We start from the raw sequence: 13,958 nt of genomic DNA on the forward strand, positions 1-13,958 counted from the left end.
GCAAATTATTTTGGCAAATTATTTTGGGAGGCAAATTATTTTGTGAGGCAAATTATTTTGGCAAATTATTTTGGGAGGCAAATTATTTTGGCAAATTATTTCAGGAGGCAAATTATTTTGGCAAATTATTTTGGCAAATTATTTTGGGAGGCAAATAATTTTGGCAAATAATTTTGGGAGGCAAATTATTTTGGCAAATTATTTTGGGAGGCAAATTATTTTGTGAGGCAAATTATTTTGTGCGGCAAATTATTTTGGCAAATTATTTTGGGAGGCAAATTATTTTGGCAAATTATTTCAGGAGGCAAATTATTTTGGCAGGCAAATTATTTTGGCAGGCAAATTATTTTGGGAGGCAAATTATTTTGGGAGGCAAATTATTTTGGGAGGCAAATTATTTTGGCAAATTATTTTGGGAGGCAAATTATTTTGGGAGGCAAATTATTTTGGCAAATTATTTCAGGAGGCAAATTATTTTGGCAGGCAAATTATTTTGGCAAATTATTTTGGGAGGCAAATTATTTTGGAAATTTATTTTGGGAGGCAAATTATTTTGGCAAATTATTTTGGGAGGCAAATTATTTTGGCAAATTATTTTACACTTTTGGTTATTGAGAAACAGCTCCTAAAACATTATTTGACACTTTTGGTTGTTGAAAAACAGCTTCTAACCATTCTTTGACACTTTGGTTGTTGAGAAACAGCTCCTAAAACATTATTTTACACTTTTGGTTATTGAGAAACAGCTCCTAAAACATTATTTGACACTTTTGGTTGTTGAAAAACAGCTTCTAACCATTATTTGACACTTTGGTTGTTGAGAAACAGCTCCTAAAACATTATTTTACACTTTTGGTTGTTGAGAAACAGCTCCTAAAACATTATTTGACACTTTTGGTTGTTGAAAAACAGCTTCTAACCATTATTTTACACTTTGGTTGTTGAGAAACAGCTCCTAAAACATTATTTTACACTTTTGGTTATTGAGAAACAGCTCCTAAAACATTATTTGACACTTTTGGTTGTTGAAAAACAGCTTCTAACCATTCTTTGACACTTTGGTTGTTGAGAAACAGCTCCTAAAACATTATTTTACACTTTTGGTTATTGAGAAACAGCTCCTAAAACATTATTTGACACTTTTGGTTGTTGAAAAACAGCTTCTAACCATTATTTGACACTTTGGTTGTTGAGAAACAGCTCCTAAAACATTATTTTACACTTTTGGTTGTTGAGAAACAGCTCCTAAAACATTATTTGACACTTTTGGTTGTTGAAAAACAGCTTCTAACCATTATTTGACACTTTGGTTGTTGAGAAACAGCTCCTAAAACATTATTTTACACTTTTGGTTGTTGAGAAACAGCTCCTAAAACATTATTTGACACTTTTGGTTGTTGAAAAACAGCTTCTAACCATTATTTGACACTTTGGTTGTTGAGAAACGGCTCCTAAACCATTATTTTACACTTTTGGTTATTGAGAAACAGCTCCTAAAACATTATTTGACACTTTTGGTTGTTGAAAAACAGCTTCTAACCATTATTTGACACTTTGGTTGTTGAGAAACAGCTCCTAAAACATTATTTTACACTTTTGGTTATTGAGAAACAGCTCCTAAAACATTATTTGACACTTTTGGTTGTTGAAAAACAGCTTCTAACCATTCTTTGACACTTTGGTTGTTGAGAAACAGCTCCTAAAACATTATTTTACACTTTTGGTTGTTGAGAAACAGCTCCTAAAACATTATTTGACACTTTTGGTTGTTGAAAAACAGCTTCTAACCATTATTTGACACTTTGGTTGTTGAGAAACAGCTCCTAAAACATTATTTTACACTTTTGGTTGTTGAGAAACAGCTCCTAAAACATTATTTGACACTTTTGGTTGTTGAAAAACAGCTTCTAACCATTATTTGACACTTTGGTTGTTGAGAAACGGCTCCTAAACCATTATTTTACACTTTTGGTTATTGAGAAACAGCTCCTAAAACATTATTTGACACTTTTGGTTGTTGAAAAACAGCTTCTAACCATTATTTGACACTTTGGTTGTTGAGAAACAGCTCCTAAAACATTATTTTACACTTTTGGTTATTGAGAAACAGCTCCTAAAACATTATTTGACACTTTTGGTTGTTGAAAAACAGCTTCTAACCATTCTTTGACACTTTGGTTGTTGAGAAACAGCTCCTAAAACATTATTTTACACTTTTGGTTATTGAGAAACAGCTCCTAAAACATTATTTGACACTTTTGGTTGTTGAAAAACAGCTTCTAACCATTATTTGACACTTTGGTTGTTGAGAAACAGCTCCTAAAACATTATTTTACACTTTTGGTTATTGAGAAACAGCTCCTAAAACATTATTTGACACTTTTGGTTGTTGAAAAACAGCTTCTAACCATTATTTGACACTTTGGTTGTTGAGAAACAGCTCCTAAAACATTATTTTACACTTTTGGTTGTTGAGAAACAGCTCCTAAAACATTATTTGACACTTTTGGTTGTTGAAAAACAGCTTCTAACCATTATTTGACACTTTGGTTGTTGAGAAACAGCTCCTAAAACATTATTTTACACTTTTGGTTGTTGAGAAACAGCTCCTAAAACATTATTTGACACTTTTGGTTGTTGAAAAACAGCTTCTAACCATTATTTGACACTTTGGTTGTTGAGAAACAGCTCCTAAAACATTATTTTACACTTTTGGTTGTTGAGAAACAGCTCCTAAAACATTATTTGACACTTTTGGTTGTTGAAAAACAGCTTCTAACCATTATTTGACACTTTGGTTGTTGAGAAACGGCTCCTAAAACATTATTTTACACTTTTGGTTATTGAGAAACAGCTCCTAAAACATTATTTGACACTTTTGGTTGTTGAAAAACAGCTTCTAACCATTATATGACACTTTGGTTGTTGAGAAACAGCTCCTAAAACATTATTTTACACTTTTGGTTATTGAGAAACAGCTCCTAAAACATTATTTGACACTTTTGGTTGTTGAAAAACAGCTTCTAACCATTATTTGACACTTTGGTTGTTGAGAAACAGCTCCTAAAACATTATTTTACACTTTTGGTTATTGAGAAACAGCTCCTAAAACATTATTTGACACTTTTGGTTGTTGAAAAACAGCTTCTAACCATTCTTTGACACTTTGGTTGTTGAGAAACAGCTCCTAAAACATTATTTTACACTTTTGGTTATTGAGAAACAGCTCCTAAAACATTATTTGACACTTTTGGTTGTTGAAAAACAGCTTCTAACCATTATTTGACACTTTGGTTGTTGAGAAACAGCTCCTAAAACATTATTTTACACTTTTGGTTGTTGAGAAACAGCTCCTAAAACATTATTTGACACTTTTGGTTGTTGAAAAACAGCTTCTAACCATTATTTGACACTTTGGTTGTTGAGAAACAGCTCCTAAAACATTATTTTACACTTTTGGTTGTTGAGAAACAGCTCCTAAAACATTATTTGACACTTTTGGTTGTTGAAAAACAGCTTCTAACCATTATTTGACACTTTGGTTGTTGAGAAACAGCTCCTAAAACATTATTTTACACTTTTGGTTGTTGAGAAACAGCTCCTAAAACATTATTTGACACTTTTGGTTGTTGAAAAACAGCTTCTAACCATTATTTGACACTTTGGTTGTTGAGAAACGGCTCCTAAAACATTATTTTACACTTTTGGTTATTGAGAAACAGCTCCTAAAACATTATTTGACACTTTTGGTTGTTGAAAAACAGCTTCTAACCATTATATGACACTTTGGTTGTTGAGAAACAGCTCCTAAAACATTATTTTACACTTTTGGTTATTGAGAAACAGCTCCTAAAACATTATTTGACACTTTTGGTTGTTGAAAAACAGCTTCTAACCATTATTTGACACTTTGGTTGTTGAGAAACAGCTCCTAAAACATTATTTTACACTTTTGGTTATTGAGAAACAGCTCCTAAAACATTATTTGACACTTTTGGTTGTTGAAAAACAGCTTCTAACCATTCTTTGACACTTTGGTTGTTGAGAAACAGCTCCTAAAACATTATTTTACACTTTTGGTTATTGAGAAACAGCTCCTAAAACATTATTTGACACTTTTGGTTGTTGAAAAACAGCTTCTAACCATTATTTGACACTTTGGTTGTTGAGAAACAGCTCCTAAAACATTATTTTACACTTTTGGTTATTGAGAAACAGCTCCTAAAACATTATTTGACACTTTTGGTTGTTGAAAAACAGCTTCTAACCATTCTTTGACACTTTGGTTGTTGAGAAACAGCTCCTAAAACATTATTTTACACTTTTGGTTGTTGAGAAACAGCTCCTAAAACATTATTTGACACTTTTGGTTGTTGAAAAACAGCTTCTAACCATTATTTGACACTTTGGTTGTTGAGAAACAGCTCCTAAAACATTATTTTACACTTTTGGTTGTTGAGAAACAGCTCCTAAAACATTATTTTACACTTTTGGTTATTGAGAAACAGCTCCTAAAACATTATTTGACACTTTTGGTTGTTGAAAAACAGCTTCTAACCATTATTTGACACTTTTGGTTGTTGAAAAACAGCTTCTAACCATTATTTGACACTTTGGTTGTTGAGAAACAGCTCCTAAAACGTTATTTTACACTTTTGGTTGTTGAGAAACAGCTCCTAAAAGATTATTTGACACTTTTGGTTGTTGAAAAACAGCTTCTAACCATTATTTGACACTTTGGTTGTTGAGAAACAGCTCCTAAAACATTATTTTACACTTTTGGTTGTTGAGAAACAGCTCCTAAATCATTATTTGACACTTTTGGTTGTTGAAAAACAGCTTCTAACCATTATTTGACACTTTGGTTGTTGAGAAACAGCTCCTAAAACATTATTTTACACTTTTGGTTGTTGAGAAACAGCTCCTAAAACAGTATTTGACACTTTTGGTTGTTGAAAAACAGCTTCTAACCATTATTTGACACTTTGGTTGTTGAGAAACGGCTCCTAAAACCTTATTTTACACTTTTGGTTATTGAGAAACAGCTCCTAAAACATTATTTGACACTTTTGGTTGTTGAAAAACAGCTTCTAACCATTATATGACACTTTGGTTGTTGAGAAACAGCTCCTAAAACATTATTTTACACTTTTGGTTATTGAGAAACAGCTCCTAAAACATTATTTGACACTTTTGGTTGTTGAAAAACAGCTTCTAACCATTATTTGACACTTTGGTTGTTGAGAAACAGCTCCTAAAACATTATTTTACACTTTTGGTTATTGAGAAACAGCTCCTAAAACATTATTTGACACTTTTGGTTGTTGAAAAACAGCTTCTAACCATTCTTTGACACTTTGGTTGTTGAGAAACAGCTCCTAAAACATTATTTTACACTTTTGGTTATTGAGAAACAGCTCCTAAAACATTATTTGACACTTTTGGTTGTTGAAAAACAGCTTCTAACCATTATTTGACACTTTGGTTGTTGAGAAACAGCTCCTAAAACATTATTTGACACTTTTGGTTGTTGAAAAACAGCTTCTAACCATTATTTGACACTTTGGTTGTTGAGAAACAGCTCCTAAAACATTATTTTACACTTTTGGTTATTGAGAAACAGCTCCTAAAACATTATTTGACACTTTTGGTTGTTGAAAAACAGCTTCTAACCATTATTTGACACTTTGGTTGTTGAGAAACAGCTCCTAAAACATTATTTTACACTTTTGGTTGTTGAGAAACAGCTCCTAAAACATTATTTGACACTTTTGGTTGTTAAAAAACAGCTTCTAACCATTATTTGACACTTTGGTTGTTGAGAAACAGCTCCTAAAACATTATTTTACACTTTTGGTTATTGAGAAACAGCTCCTAAAACATTATTTGACACTTTTGGTTGTTGAAAAACAGCTTCTAACCATTATTTGACACTTTGGTTGTTGAGAAACAGCTCCTAAAACATTATTTTACACTTTTGGTTGTTGAGAAACAGCTCCTAAAACATTATTTGACACTTTTGGTTGTTGAAAAACAGCTTCTAACCATTATTTGACACTTTGGTTGTTGAGAAACAGCTCCTAAAGCATTATTTTACACTTTTGGTTATTGAGAAACAGCTCCTAAAACATTATTTGACACTTTTGGTTGTTGAAAAACAGCTTCTAACCATTATTTGACACTTTGGTTGTTGAGAAACAGCTCCTAAAACATTATTTGACACTTTTGGTTGTTGAAAAACAGCTTCTAACCATTCTTTGACACTTTGGTTGTTGAGAAACAGCTCCTAAAACATTATTTTACACTTTTGGTTATTGAGAAACAGCTCCTAAAACATTATTTGACACTTTTGGTTGTTGAAAAACAGCTTCTAACCATTATTTGACACTTTGGTTGTTGAGAAACAGCTCCTAAAACATTATTTTACACTTTTGGTTATTGAGAAACAGCTCCTAAAACATTATTTGACACTTTTGGTTGTTGAAAAACAGCTTCTAACCATTATTTGACACTTTGGTTGTTGAGAAACAGCTCCTAAAACATTATTTTACACTTTTGGTTATTGAGAAACAGCTCCTAAAACATTATTTGACACTTTTGGTTGTTGAAAAACAGCTTCTAACCATTATTTGACACTTTGGTTGTTGAGAAACAGCTCCTAAAACATTATTTGACACTTTTGGTTGTTGAATAACAGCTTCTAACCATTATTTGACACTTTGGTTGTTGAGAAACAGCTCCTAAAACATTATTTTACACTTTTGGTTATTATTATTGGTGATTATTAATATTTTGGGAGGCAAATTATTTTGGCAAATTATTTTGGGAGGCAAATTATTTTGGGAGGCAAATTATTTTGGGAGGCAAATTATTTTGTGAGGCAAATTATTTTGGCAAATTATTTTGGGAGGCAAATAATTTTGGCAAATAATTTTGGGAGGCAAATTATTTTGGGAGGCAAATTATTTTGTGCGGCAAATTATTTTGGCAAATTATTTTGGCAAATTATTTTGGCAAATTATTTCAGGAGGCAAATTATTTTGGCAGGCAAATTATTTTGTGAGGCAAATTATTTTGGCAAATTATTTTGGGAGGCAAATTATTTTGGCAGGCAAATTATTTTGGCAGGCAAATTATTTTGGCAAATTATTTTGGGAGGCAAATAATTTTGGCAAATAATTTTGGGAGGCAAATTATTTTGGCAGGCAAATTATTTTGGGAGGCAAATTATTTTGGGAGGCAAATTATTTTGGGAGGCAAATTATTTTGGCAAATTATTTTGGGAGGCAAATCATTTTGGCAAATAATTTTGGGAGGCAAATCATTTTGGCAAATAATTTTGGGAGGCAAATTATTTTGGGAGGCAAATTATTTTGTGAGGCAAATTATTTTGGCAAATTATTTTGGGAGGCAAATTATTTTGGCAAATTATTTTGGGAGGCAAATTATTTTGGCAGGCAAATTATTTTGGCAGGCAAATTATTTTGGGAGGCAAATTATTTTGGGAGGCAAATTATTTTGGCAAATTATTTTGGGGGGCAAATTATTTTGGAAAATTATTTTGGGAGGCAAATTATTTTGGCAGGCAAATTATTTTGGCAAATTATTTTGGGAGGCAAATTATTTTGGCAAATTATTTTGGGAGGCAAATTATTTTGGGAGGCAAATTATTTTGGGAGGCAAATTATTTTGGCAAATTATTTTGGGAGGCAAATTATTTTGGAAAATTATTTTGGGAGGCAAATTATTTTGGGAGGCAAATTATTTTGGAAAATTATTTTACACTTTTGGTTATTGAGAAACAGCTCCTAAAACATTATTTGACACTTTTGGTTGTTGAAAAACAGCTTCTAACCATTATTTGACACTTTGGTTGTTGAGAAACAGCTCCTAAAACATTATTTTACACTTTTGGTTGTTGAGAAACAGCTCCTAAAACATTATTTGACACTTTTGGTTGTTGAAAAACAGCTTCTAACCATTATTTGACACTTTGGTTGTTGAGAAACACCTCCTAAAACATTATTTTACACTTTTGGTTGTTGAGAAACAGCTCCTAAAACATTATTTTACACTTTTGGTTGTTGAAAAACAGCTTCTAACCATTATTTGACACTTTGGTTGTTGAAAAAACAGCTTCTAACCATTATTTGACACTTTGGTTGTTGAGAAACAGCTCCTAAAACATTATTTGACACTTTTGGTTGTTGAAAAACAGCTTCTAACCATTATTTTACACTTTGGTTGTTGAGAAACAGCTCCTAAAACATTATTTTACACTTTTGGTTATTGAGAAACAGCTCCTAAAACATTATTTGACACTTTTGGTTGTTGAAAAACAGCTTCTAACCATTATTTGACACTTTGGTTGTTGAGAAACAGCTCCTAAAACATTATTTTACACTTTTGGTTGTTGAGAAACAGCTCCTAAAACATTATTTGACACTTTTGGTTGTTGAAAAACAGCTTCTAACCATTATTTGACACTTTGGTTGTTGAGAAACACCTCCTAAAACATTATTTTACACTTTTGGTTGTTGAGAAACAGCTCCTAAAACATTATTTTACACTTTTGGTTGTTGAAAAACAGCTTCTAACCATTATTTGACACTTTGGTTGTTGAAAAAACAGCTTCTAACCATTATTTGACACTTTGGTTGTTGAGAAACAGCTCCTAAAACATTATTTGACACTTTTGGTTGTTGAAAAACAGCTTCTAACCATTATTTTACACTTTGGTTGTTGAGAAACAGCTCCTAAAACATTATTTTACACTTTTGGTTATTGAGAAACAGCTCCTAAAACATTATTTGACACTTTTGGTTGTTGAAAAACAGCTTCTAACCATTCTTTGACACTTTGGTTGTTGAGAAACAGCTCCTAAAACATTATTTTACACTTTTGGTTATTGAGAAACAGCTCCTAAAACATTATTTGACACTTTTGGTTGTTGAAAAACAGCTTCTAACCATTATTTGACACTTTGGTTGTTGAGAAACAGCTCCTAAAACATTATTTTACACTTTTGGTTATTGAGAAACAGCTCCTAAAACATTATTTGACACTTTTGGTTGTTGAAAAACAGCTTCTAACCATTATTTGACACTTTGGTTGTTGAGAAACAGCTCCTAAAACATTATTTGACACTTTTGGTTGTTGAAAAACAGCTTCTAACCATTATTTGACACTTTGGTTGTTGAGAAACAGCTCCTAAAACATTATTTTACACTTTTGGTTGTTGAGAAACAGCTCCTAAAACATTATTTGACACTTTTGGTTGTTGAAAAACAGCTTCTAACCATTATTTGACACTTTGGTTGTTGAGAAACAGCTCCTAAAACATTATTTGACACTTTTGGTTGTTGAAAAACAGCTTCTAACCATTATTTGACACTTTGGTTGTTGAGAAACAGCTCCTAAAACATTATTTTACACTTTTGGTTATTGAGAAACAGCTCCTAAAACATTATTTGACACTTTTGGTTGTTGAGAAACAGCTCCTAAAACATTATTTTACACTTTTGGTTGTTGAGAAACAGCTCCTAAAACATTATTTGACACTTTTGGTTGTTGAAAAACAGCTTCTAACCATTATTTGACACTTTGGTTGTTGAGAAACAGCTCCTAAAACATTATTTTACACTTTTGGTTATTATTATTGGTGATTATTATTATTTTGGGAGGCAAATTATTTTGGCAAATTATTTTGGGAGGCAAATTATTTTGGCAAATTATTTTGGGAGGCAAATTATTTTGGGAGGCAAATTATTTTGGCAGGCAAATTATTTTGGGAGGCAAATTATTTTGGCAAATTATTTTGGGAGGCAAATTATTTTGGCAAATTATTTTGGGAGGCAAATAATTTTGGCAAATTATTTTGGGAGGCAAATAATTTTGGCAAATTATTTTGGGAGGCAAATAATTTTGGGAGGCAAATTATTTTGGCAAGGCAAATTATTTTGGGAGGCAAATTATTTTGGCAAATTATTTTGGGAGGCAAATTATTTTGTGAGGCAAATTATTTTGGCAAATTATTTTGGGAGGCAAATTATTTTGGCAAATTATTTCAGGAGGCAAATTATTTTGGCAAATTATTTTGGCAAATTATTTTGGGAGGCAAATAATTTTGGCAAATAATTTTGGGAGGCAAATTATTTTGGCAAATTATTTTGGGAGGCAAATTATTTTGTGAGGCAAATTATTTTGTGCGGCAAATTATTTTGGCAAATTATTTTGGGAGGCAAATTATTTTGGCAAATTATTTCAGGAGGCAAATTATTTTGGCAGGCAAATTATTTTGGCAGGCAAATTATTTTGGGAGGCAAATTATTTTGGGAGGCAAATTATTTTGGGAGGCAAATTATTTTGGCAAATTATTTTGGGAGGCAAATTATTTTGGGAGGCAAATTATTTTGGCAAATTATTTCAGGAGGCAAATTATTTTGGCAGGCAAATTATTTTGGCAAATTATTTTGGGAGGCAAATTATTTTGGAAATTTATTTTGGGAGGCAAATTATTTTGGCAAATTATTTTGGGAGGCAAATTATTTTGGCAAATTATTTTACACTTTTGGTTATTGAGAAACAGCTCCTAAAACATTATTTGACACTTTTGGTTGTTGAAAAACAGCTTCTAACCATTCTTTGACACTTTGGTTGTTGAGAAACAGCTCCTAAAACATTATTTTACACTTTTGGTTATTGAGAAACAGCTCCTAAAACATTATTTGACACTTTTGGTTGTTGAAAAACAGCTTCTAACCATTATTTGACACTTTGGTTGTTGAGAAACAGCTCCTAAAACATTATTTTACACTTTTGGTTGTTGAGAAACAGCTCCTAAAACATTATTTGACACTTTTGGTTGTTGAAAAACAGCTTCTAACCATTATTTTACACTTTGGTTGTTGAGAAACAGCTCCTAAAACATTATTTTACACTTTTGGTTATTGAGAAACAGCTCCTAAAACATTATTTGACACTTTTGGTTGTTGAAAAACAGCTTCTAACCATTCTTTGACACTTTGGTTGTTGAGAAACAGCTCCTAAAACATTATTTTACACTTTTGGTTATTGAGAAACAGCTCCTAAAACATTATTTGACACTTTTGGTTGTTGAAAAACAGCTTCTAACCATTATTTGACACTTTGGTTGTTGAGAAACAGCTCCTAAAACATTATTTTACACTTTTGGTTGTTGAGAAACAGCTCCTAAAACATTATTTGACACTTTTGGTTGTTGAAAAACAGCTTCTAACCATTATTTGACACTTTGGTTGTTGAGAAACAGCTCCTAAAACATTATTTTACACTTTTGGTTGTTGAGAAACAGCTCCTAAAACATTATTTGACACTTTTGGTTGTTGAAAAACAGCTTCTAACCATTATTTGACACTTTGGTTGTTGAGAAACGGCTCCTAAACCATTATTTTACACTTTTGGTTATTGAGAAACAGCTCCTAAAACATTATTTGACACTTTTGGTTGTTGAAAAACAGCTTCTAACCATTATTTGACACTTTGGTTGTTGAGAAACAGCTCCTAAAACATTATTTTACACTTTTGGTTATTGAGAAACAGCTCCTAAAACATTATTTGACACTTTTGGTTGTTGAAAAACAGCTTCTAACCATTCTTTGACACTTTGGTTGTTGAGAAACAGCTCCTAAAACATTATTTTACACTTTTGGTTGTTGAGAAACAGCTCCTAAAACATTATTTGACACTTTTGGTTGTTGAAAAACAGCTTCTAACCATTATTTGACACTTTGGTTGTTGAGAAACAGCTCCTAAAACATTATTTTACACTTTTGGTTGTTGAGAAACAGCTCCTAAAACATTATTTGACACTTTTGGTTGTTGAAAAACAGCTTCTAACCATTATTTGACACTTTGGTTGTTGAGAAACGGCTCCTAAACCATTATTTTACACTTTTGGTTATTGAGAAACAGCTCCTAAAACATTATTTGACACTTTTGGTTGTTGAAAAACAGCTTCTAACCATTATTTGACACTTTGGTTGTTGAGAAACAGCTCCTAAAACATTATTTTACACTTTTGGTTATTGAGAAACAGCTCCTAAAACATTATTTGACACTTTTGGTTGTTGAAAAACAGCTTCTAACCATTCTTTGACACTTTGGTTGTTGAGAAACAGCTCCTAAAACATTATTTTACACTTTTGGTTATTGAGAAACAGCTCCTAAAACATTATTTGACACTTTTGGTTGTTGAAAAACAGCTTCTAACCATTATTTGACACTTTGGTTGTTGAGAAACAGCTCCTAAAACATTATTTTACACTTTTGGTTATTGAGAAACAGCTCCTAAAACATTATTTGACACTTTTGGTTGTTGAAAAACAGCTTCTAACCATTATTTGACACTTTGGTTGTTGAGAAACAGCTCCTAAAACATTATTTTACACTTTTGGTTGTTGAGAAACAGCTCCTAAAACATTATTTGACACTTTTGGTTGTTGAAAAACAGCTTCTAACCATTATTTGACACTTTGGTTGTTGAGAAACAGCTCCTAAAACATTATTTTACACTTTTGGTTGTTGAGAAACAGCTCCTAAAACATTATTTGACACTTTTGGTTGTTGAAAAACAGCTTCTAACCATTATTTGACACTTTGGTTGTTGAGAAACAGCTCCTAAAACATTATTTTACACTTTTGGTTGTTGAGAAACAGCTCCTAAAACATTATTTGACACTTTTGGTTGTTGAAAAACAGCTTCTAACCATTATTTGACACTTTGGTTGTTGAGAAACGGCTCCTAAAACATTATTTTACACTTTTGGTTATTGAGAAACAGCTCCTAAAACATTATTTGACACTTTTGGTTGTTGAAAAACAGCTTCTAACCATTATATGACACTTTGGTTGTTGAGAAACAGCTCCTAAAACATTATTTTACACTTTTGGTTATTGAGAAACAGCTCCTAAAACATTATTTGACACTTTTGGTTGTTGAAAAACAGCTTCTAACCATTATTTGACACTTTGGTTGTTGAGAAACAGCTCCTAAAACATTATTTTACACTTTTGGTTATTGAGAAACAGCTCCTAAAACATTATTTGACACTTTTGGTTGTTGAAAAACAGCTTCTAACCATTCTTTGACACTTTGGTTGTTGAGAAACAGCTCCTAAAACATTATTTTACACTTTTGGTTATTGAGAAACAGCTCCTAAAACATTATTTGACACTTTTGGTTGTTGAAAAACAGCTTCTAACCATTATTTGACACTTTGGTTGTTGAGAAACAGCTCCTAAAACATTATTTTACACTTTTGGTTGTTGAGAAACAGCTCCTAAAACATTATTTGACACTTTTGGTTGTTGAAAAACAGCTTCTAACCATTATTTGACACTTTGGTTGTTGAGAAACAGCTCCTAAAACATTATTTTACACTTTTGGTTGTTGAGAAACAGCTCCTAAAACATTATTTGACACTTTTGGTTGTTGAAAAACAGCTTCTAACCATTATTTGACACTTTGGTTGTTGAGAAACAGCTCCTAAAACATTATTTTACACTTTTGGTTGTTGAGAAACAGCTCCTAAAACATTATTTGACACTTTTGGTTGTTGAAAAACAGCTTCTAACCATTATTTGACACTTTGGTTGTTGAGAAACGGCTCCTAAAACATTATTTTACACTTTTGGTTATTGAGAAACAGCTCCTAAAACATTATTTGACACTTTTGGTTGTTGAAAAACAGCTTCTAACCATTATATGACACTTTGGTTGTTGAGAAACAGCTCCTAAAACATTATTTTACACTTTTGGTTATTGAGAAACAGCTCCTAAAACATTATTTGACACTTTTGGTTGTTGAAAAACAGCTTCTAACCATTATTTGACACTTTGGTTGTTGAGAAACAGCTCCTAAAACATTATTTTACACTTTTGGTTATTGAGAAACAGCTCCTAAAACATTATTTGACAC

The sequence above is a fragment of the Protomyctophum bolini genome, assembly GCF_963924005.1.
Source record: "Protomyctophum bolini genome assembly, chromosome: 10".
NCBI classification, from domain to species: Eukaryota; Metazoa; Chordata; class Actinopteri; order Myctophiformes; family Myctophidae; genus Protomyctophum; species Protomyctophum bolini.